Source organism: Halyomorpha halys, unplaced genomic scaffold, assembly GCF_000696795.3.
Source record: "Halyomorpha halys isolate HHAL.00 unplaced genomic scaffold, Hhal_1.1 Scaffold468.1, whole genome shotgun sequence".
Lineage (NCBI taxonomy): Eukaryota > Metazoa > Arthropoda > Insecta > Hemiptera > Pentatomidae > Halyomorpha > Halyomorpha halys.
Window position 1 is genome coordinate 118,665 of NW_027114236.1, and position 8,650 is coordinate 127,314.

An 8,650-nucleotide genomic window follows, 5' to 3' on the forward strand; every position below is an offset into this window, starting at 1 on the left:
AAATATGTTATATGTAAGATTGAAAGTTTTTTATCATCAAATTTTTTATCCATCTAGTCCCTAACATTTTATTCAAATTTATTTTATAGTCAGATAATAGCGTTCTTTGGGATTCCACCAGACTGTTACACACCTATTGGCTGCAACCCACTTTCCAATGGTTTTTGTAGAAACACTGGTTAATAGATCGTTACCTTTTTTCTGTGAAACAGGGGGCACATCCATAACAATAACTTTGTGTGTTCTAAAATCCATTTGACAAGACTTTTGTTCCTACGATTCTTCAAACAATTCTGTTTTGTGAAATAGGGAAAACACAATTAGATATGAATGAAATAAGATTCAGAGAAAGATTCGATATTTGATCGATCAAATATCGATTAATCCAATTTTTTTCTGCAAACCCCAGTATGCAGAATTTTCACTATACAATATTGAATATTTAGAAATTTAAAAAATGTTACAATTTTTACGTAGTTTTCTCAAAACGTTAAAATAATACTTATTCCTTAACATTCTAAACATATTTTGTATAAAATATCGAAATGAAAGCCCTCTATCATATAATTCATTACTACGACAATAATATTATTTACGACAAATCTTTTTAGTAGATGTTATCGAGATCTCTGCTACAATAACAGAATTATTTGCGTAATTAAAAGAACTTTATCTCTTAACTTCAATCTCTTGTGAGCCATTGCTCTTGAATCTTTAATATAATTCTTCTTGATATCGTGACTCATGGATGATTATCGTTATTAGAATTGACTCTTGTCTTTCATGCTTGCCTTAAGCGGTTCACTTCCCTCCGTTTCGGCCCATCCCTTGGACATTTAGAAGTAAACGGTTCTAAGCGGATACCACCTTTCGCTCTCTACATGCCTCTTTCAAACTCTAATGCAAATTTACCTGGTGGATGTTTATTAACAATTTAGGGGTACGTTACAAAACCTTACAAGCTCATCTTATTCGCTACAATGTTATAACCTAAATTATATTTACCTGGTGCAGTGAATATGATTTTGAATTTCCTGTTTCTTCACCCTTCCTCCAAAGTTAAGAAGGATAATAGTTTAGTAAATTGCAACTTTAAATTTTCAGGACAGAGGTCGTATGCTAAGCAATTTAAAAATAACAGGTGTTTCTCATCTTTATTTCCTCATCAATTTTATTTTTTCTAATTACCGTAGACTCTAAATACTTGAACCATTCAACTTGCTCAAAAGTATTTCCTCTTTATGTATATGTAAACCAATATATTGCATTATATATATAATGTTATCGGTTGAAATTAGATAACTTTTTTGGATAAGTTGTCATCTTTACTAGTTATTATTTGCTGTTATACGTGCTAAACTATGAAATCAAATTTTAGATCTTAAAATGACCCTCACAGCCCTCGAAGAATGGTGTAATTGGAGTATTAAGATAAATTCCAACAAATCCCATCAAATCACTTTTACCCTTCGTCGTAAACCTACTGACTGACCTACAGTTTCATTTAATAATGATACTCTTACCCCTGTCGAACAGATCCGCTACTTTGGACTACATCTGGACAAACGATTAACCTGGAATCCTCACACAAGACTGAAAGGACAGGAAAATACACGTCGATTCCGATTATTACAGCACTTACTAGACACACGGTTCAAACTTCTAACTCATTACAAAAGACTGATCTGCATGAAAATTACAAGGCCAATCTGGATATATGGAGTTGAGCTTTGGGGCTCCACACCTCCGGATTCCTCTGGTATCTAATCCTTACAATCCAAAATCCTTCGTAAAATCCTCAATGCTCTTTACTTTGTCATAAATCAAATCATACACAAAGACCTTAATGTTCCCTCTGTAACCGATCTAGCCCGAACCAGATATCACTCCTTCCATTATAAACTCCCTAACCACTCAAACCCACTAGTTTCTAACCTTCCATCCTCTTCTATTCCTGAAAATCCTCCGAGGCGCCTGAAAAGAAGATGGCCACGAGTAAAATGTCATTAGAGTGCTACCAATGGGTAGCTTCTCTACTCGCCTGTAACACTCCATTTTAACTAAGATCAAATTTACTGAACGTATTATATAATATACAGGTGTAAATTTCAATAAAGATATTAAACAAATAAAAAAAATGACCCTATTTCATTTTAAAATGTAAGAACTTTATTTTGTCTGAGAAACATATGAATAGGACTGGTTATAGTGAATGGAGAATATTGATATGGTATAGGAAATAATTTAATCTTTTACTACCGTGGATGGCCAAGCGCTTTGAGCCACTATCTAAGCATTCTCGGGTCAGAGCCCGTGCTAGTTCGAATCCGGCCAAAGGAGGTTTGATTTTTATTTCGTGACGGATCCTCGGAATAAATCCTGATTTTCCCACTGTGGTTAGAGTTGGTTAAATAAAAAAAAAGTATTTTACTCGATTATCAACATTATTATTCTTCACCATTCTAAACCACTACATACTCACATCTTTTGACGTAGAAACTTTGTTTACTAATATTCTAATAGATAAATCCCTCATTTTCGTAGAAACCAAATAGTCAACTATCGGACTCCATATCTCACTCCAATTCTGTTGTGAATCCGGCTACCATACCTTTCATGGTCAGTTTTTTGAAACAAATTTCAGGTCTGCCCTTAGGCGAACCTCTAGCTCCCAACCATTTTAGCATCGTTCTTAATGATCTTCTTGATTCCATCATTCCTCTCTTCCCTAATGATATCATCCTTATCAAAAAATATGTTGACGACCTCCTCTTGGCCCGAAATGTTGATACAATTACCACTTTCGCTTACGTTTTACTGTATAATCTGAAATCAACAATTCTTTTCCGATTTTTGACCTCTTCATCATTAGATAACCCACACGATATCCGGCAGACTTGTACATAAAATCAACTTACTCCGGCAGAATTTAAACTGTCACTCCCAACATCCTTATCATCAAAAACTCAAAGTAGCCAAAAATCTTATTCATCGCTGTTTCTCTTTCTCTGATTCCTACATCTATGATACCAACTTACTCCGAATAACACAGATCCTTTTGACCTATAACTTCCTTCCTGAATTCATTTACAAACTCATCTACAATTAAAAACAATTTAAAAAAAGGTACCCCCTCTTCACCGAATTCTCCACAACCACTAACCACCCCCTTATTTAGATCACTACCTTTCACCCCCCTCTTTCTATTTACATCTATAAATACTAACGTTCTTCTATCCCTAACTTCCGACTTGCTTTCAGATCCTTCAATAAACTTTCTTATATCGTATCTTATCTTTAAGATCTTATTGCTCTACAGTACTGTTCTCATGATGTTTACGGTATCCCATGTTCTATTGTAATTCATCTTACATTGGTGAAACTAAAAACCCCTCAAGAACCGCATCACTCAACACAAATATTCTGTCTCTGCCCGTAAATTTACTGTTTCCGAACATTCCTTTCCATTAAGCCACTCACTCATATGATTTCGACAATACTTCTATTCTGGCCACCGTCCCTAACCATCACAAACGACTACTCTCCTAAAGTATGTATATTCAATTATAAACTTTTCCTGTTAACCACAAAAATTACGAACCCAGCCTATTTTAAAATAGTCAAATTAATAAAACATTCATAATGTTTTTTACATCACCTACTCCCTATTACTTCATTATTTATTATCATAGTTTACTATGTTTTAATTTTCTTATGACAACTCACTCCTTTTTTTTTTACTTTCTTTGCACTTTTAACGTAACCTTTTGTCTATACTAGTTATTTTCTCTACCCGTTTATTTAGTTATACATACCATTTCCGCTTGGCCCTACTAAAAATACGTTAAATTTCGTAGCCGAAATCTTGATGATTATTTCACCTTCCAGTTTCTACAAAACCTCAAATAAGGGCTCAACCTGAGAATAAAAGTACAAAGCTGAAAATTTGCATGAGCCTTTAATTTGACTTTCTAAATGTTTTCTAAAAATGCCGTGTCGACGTTTCAAGTTACTAAAGGTCACAGGTTAAAAAAATGTACTAAAAATCTTATTTTGTTCAAATAGCTCGTTTCCTATTCGTTCTATTTTGTTGAATGTTTCTGTAAAAATGTAGAAAATGAAATTCTAAAGTTCTTTTTTCTTTTTTTTTTTCAACGCGAACGTGAACTAATGGTCAATTGCGTCAATTTTTTTTAAATTTATTCTGTCTATGCGTGACGTTGACATTATTATTCCTAAGTGACCTTGAAAAATTCAGGCTTTTAAAATTACCATATTACATTGTTTTTTTTTGTTGTTTTTTTAAAAATACATTTATACGTCAGATGTCTGTTAATATGTTGTATAAATTCGAGTAATTATAGATCGAAGATGGATTTGAAGGCCCGAAACCTTTTATGACTATATATCAGTTTTTAATTAATAAAAAATCAAGTCTAATTGCCATTACATTTATTTATCTTCTACATTATATCGTCATCCATGTATCAAATTGTACCCAAAATTTGAATTATCCAATCTTACATATTTTTCTTTATATAATAAAAAGTAAAGACAACTATATTTCTTATTTAAATTGGAAAATTGCTTGAAAAGGCCTGATATTACATATTAGGGCAAGTATTAAGAAAAAGGGGACATTTATAATCGGGATTTCTAAAAAAGTTGATATGGGAACAATGAATTGATGCTGGTATGGGACAAAACGGATTTTTTGCCGGCAAATCCAAAATTTGAACAAATGCTTGGCAAACAAAGGAAGCAACAAACATCGGTAACCACACCATTGTGTTTTCTGACTTTTGTTCGCTATTACAATCGATTTACATTATAAAAATGAACACAATAAAGACATGCGAAATAAAAAGAAACGTAGCAAAGTAGGAGGTAGATGTAAAAGAAAATCATATAAGTGGTACTATATACCCAATAAATTCAACACTTGCTCTTGAATTTTTATTAGAAGCTTATTAATTTAATTACCTAGACACATGTATTTATAAATTTATATTAGTGCACTATTAAATAAAAAATAAATCGCTAATGTTAATTAACAAGATTTGAACAATGTGTTTATACCAAACCGATATAATTTTAAAATATACAATCTTAAACTTGAGTTAATTATTCAATCCAAAAGTTGGAGAAATTCTTCAATTTATTAAATCTAGAAGATCACAAACACTTATCTGTTGCCAGCTCTAAAATAATGCTAACGAACACAAACCTGTGGATGCAACACTTTGATTTGTTCCCAAAAACCGGCACTCAACGGCCCACAAATTCAGGCTAACTTGTCCCAGCCAATCCAAATAACCCATCCACACGCAAGCGAATGCGTGAATTTGCCATAGTTTGGCAAACGTGTAGAGGCACCTTTACCGATTTCAATCTACGCTGTCTAGTTTTCTTTCCTGACTTTTCGATAAACGTTTGATAATCCTGGTTGATATTCCTCATTGGAATCCTCCACATACATCAACATCTAAAAGAGCAGTATTATAAAACTATGAGTATATGTCAGCCCTTTTCACAAAGGAAATTTCATTTTCATTGTAGTAATTCTCTCTACATATACAAAAAAGCACGGAAATTTCACGTAGTTGCAGCCAAAGTGTATACTCAAAGCCACTAGACTATGCAAAGATTACATAACTATATTTGACGATCTTTTAAAATTCATACTCAAAGTCAAAGCATGAAACTAAATTGATCGATTGTACTTTAGAGGTGTGCAATGTCAAGTAAAATATTTCTTATTATATTATTTTAAGCTAATTCCTTGGTCAGTGAATTCCATAATTGGTAATGTATTTTTTCCTTAGAGATCAGATGTCTCCGAATGAGAAATACGTTTCTCAAAAGTAATCAATTTTAAAGTGTTGCCACTGTATTAACTCACAGATAAAAGTAAACAGAATAATATTGGTAGGAATCAATAGTCTGATTAGTTTAAATTATCTTTTAATAGTTAACTCTTCTGAAAACACGGGGATGTTTGTGGAATCATGGACTTTAAACTGATTTAGAGATAAGTTTGAACAAAAAAATGAGTAGTGAAAGATATTTAAATATACTAATCTGGTGCGACAAAAGTAGCGAAATCGTTCACTCCCTAATTGTATATATTTTTGTTTTATTTCTGTTTATAGATTTGATTTTAATGTACCTAGTTTTTTTTTTTTAATATAATATTTTCTTATTTAACGTAGTCATCTTATTAAATATTGATTTTATTGACTAAACGACGTAATTACCCATTATTGATTTAATTATTCACTAATAAGAATATAATTGTTATCAGTTAAATATCGATTCAGTTTCTGGAACATGATTGACATTAAGTAATTGTATCTCTATAGAGCAGCATACAAAAATATTTTTAGATAATTTTGACATTATCAGACATCATTCCACGAAAAAGAGTCATCTGAGGTCTTTTTCAAGATGACTCATTTTCGACGAATGATGTCTGATAATAAGGGTATTCATGATCTTTAGTCCAACTAAATGAGATGGAAAATCTCATGTTAAATGGAGAAGTATTTCCTTCGTTTACCATGTTAAAACGATATAACATATAACATGGTTGAGTGTCTGTTCCTAGGTCTGTTAAATGGAGAAAAAAGTCACGCAACAGACCAGCTGAGCTCGTCACCATTTTGTTTGTTATGTTAAGTTACTTGCTCGTAGTTTGTAATTTTATTGTGTATTAATATTGTTTTGGAAGTTTATAAATCTAAAAAAGCAATAAATGGAAATAATAATAGTGTAACGACAGTCGTTAATTAGCTCATCTTGATTCTCTTCCTCACAAGTTAGATCAACAAGACACTCGGTAGCCAAACTTCCACTTTTCACTCACTTTAGGCATGCTGTAATAAATTACTTAATCAAAACTTAGAAGTTTGTTGTTTACTTGAAGATTTGAAAGAAAATGTTATGAAACAAGTTGCTTAGAAAATCCGCTAGGAGCTCTTGTGTATTTAACATTTAACATGACATTTAATATGGTTGCTCACAATCCTATACTCACTACATTTAACATAGTAAAACATTTTAGATTTAACACATCATGAACACCCCTAATGTCAAAATCGTTTAAACATATTTTTGTATGCTGCTCGTTTATTTTATTATTTTTTCTTCGTTTTTTAGGCTAGTAATACAGTTAAAAGGGTTTGGTACATGAGGGAGAAGATGTGAGTGTAGTATGATCCTGGCTTATCTTTAACTAGCTACTATTGTTAGTAAATCTTTATCTTCACGTTTGTTATCAGTTTGCACTTATTGTTATAGTTCTTTTATCTTAATACCTTTTATCTTTCAACTGACAAACCGCACTTAATTATAACATTATAAACTAATAGGGGTGAAATATTTGTGAGATTGGATTATAGATATTGACTACATAAAGACAGGAACTGTTCATTAAATGGGTGTACCATTTAGGCTTAAATCTTTTCATCGCAAAATTTAAATTATGGTAGTCTCACTCAATAAGGATGCTCTTCGAATTTTTTTTCTTTTTGATCCTTTTATAAACTCTGGTCTGCAAATTCGGAGTCCTCCTTACGCCCCACTAAAAATATTAATAAGAATTATGAGAAATAAAAGGAGAAACAAGATCATTTTAAACCACTGTTTCAAAAATTCTTGAGATACATATATCATTAGAACAATAATACAGATTACACGATGGGGATAAAAAAAAAATATAAAACGATTAACGTCACAGATATCTATAATCTAAGCATTAAGCATAGTGCAAGAACATAGGCTCCAGAAATCCAATTACTTCTATTTGATACCATAAGTAAGATCTCATATACAACCACACAACATAAAAAACCTAACGAACCAAAGATACAAAAGACCAGTGCTCAATATATTGTTTGATGGTTTTTTTTTTACAGTCCCCCGAGAACCTACGTGTATACATACATTATCTGTGATAAATAATGTATTTTTAGTATTAATATGTTCATATGTGTATATATTTTTTTTTTTACATGCTATTTACTATTCTGTCCTTTTTTTTTTTTTTTTAATCTGTATTACTAGTTCTATAAATCATCAGGATGAGCCTAGAGGCAATTACTTTATTACTATTACGATTTGTTACTTTCTTGGTTGCTACAAAAATATTCTCCAACCTGAACCAAATTCGCGGCATAGACTTAAATTAAAAAAATTTCGTGGGGTATTACAGCGAATAAAAACTGCTGTCTGATTTTTTTTTCCTTTAATTTCTTTTCTGACTTCTGAGGCTCGTTTGAGATGGGCCCGTTGCTACCAATATAACCATTGACATAAAGAAAAAAAAAAAAGAGAGAGATCTATCTTGCAAAATTGTTTATCATGTCAAACTAAGCCAATAGTAAAAATCTAAATTTTCTTAAATATCCAAAAACTAGCAATTTCTGGGGCGAGGAGATATTGCGTACAAACAACCTATTTGATGTAGTTCGGATTAATAAATTTTATAAAATACTAAATAGTTGATAAAAACATGCAAATGCACGATTATCCGCACTGCTTATGACTTAAAACTACTCATGAAATAAATTTAATATTGATTAGTCAATTGTTAAATACACGATATTTATGAATACGATATGTGGCTGAAAAAATTAAATTAAACCTTTCT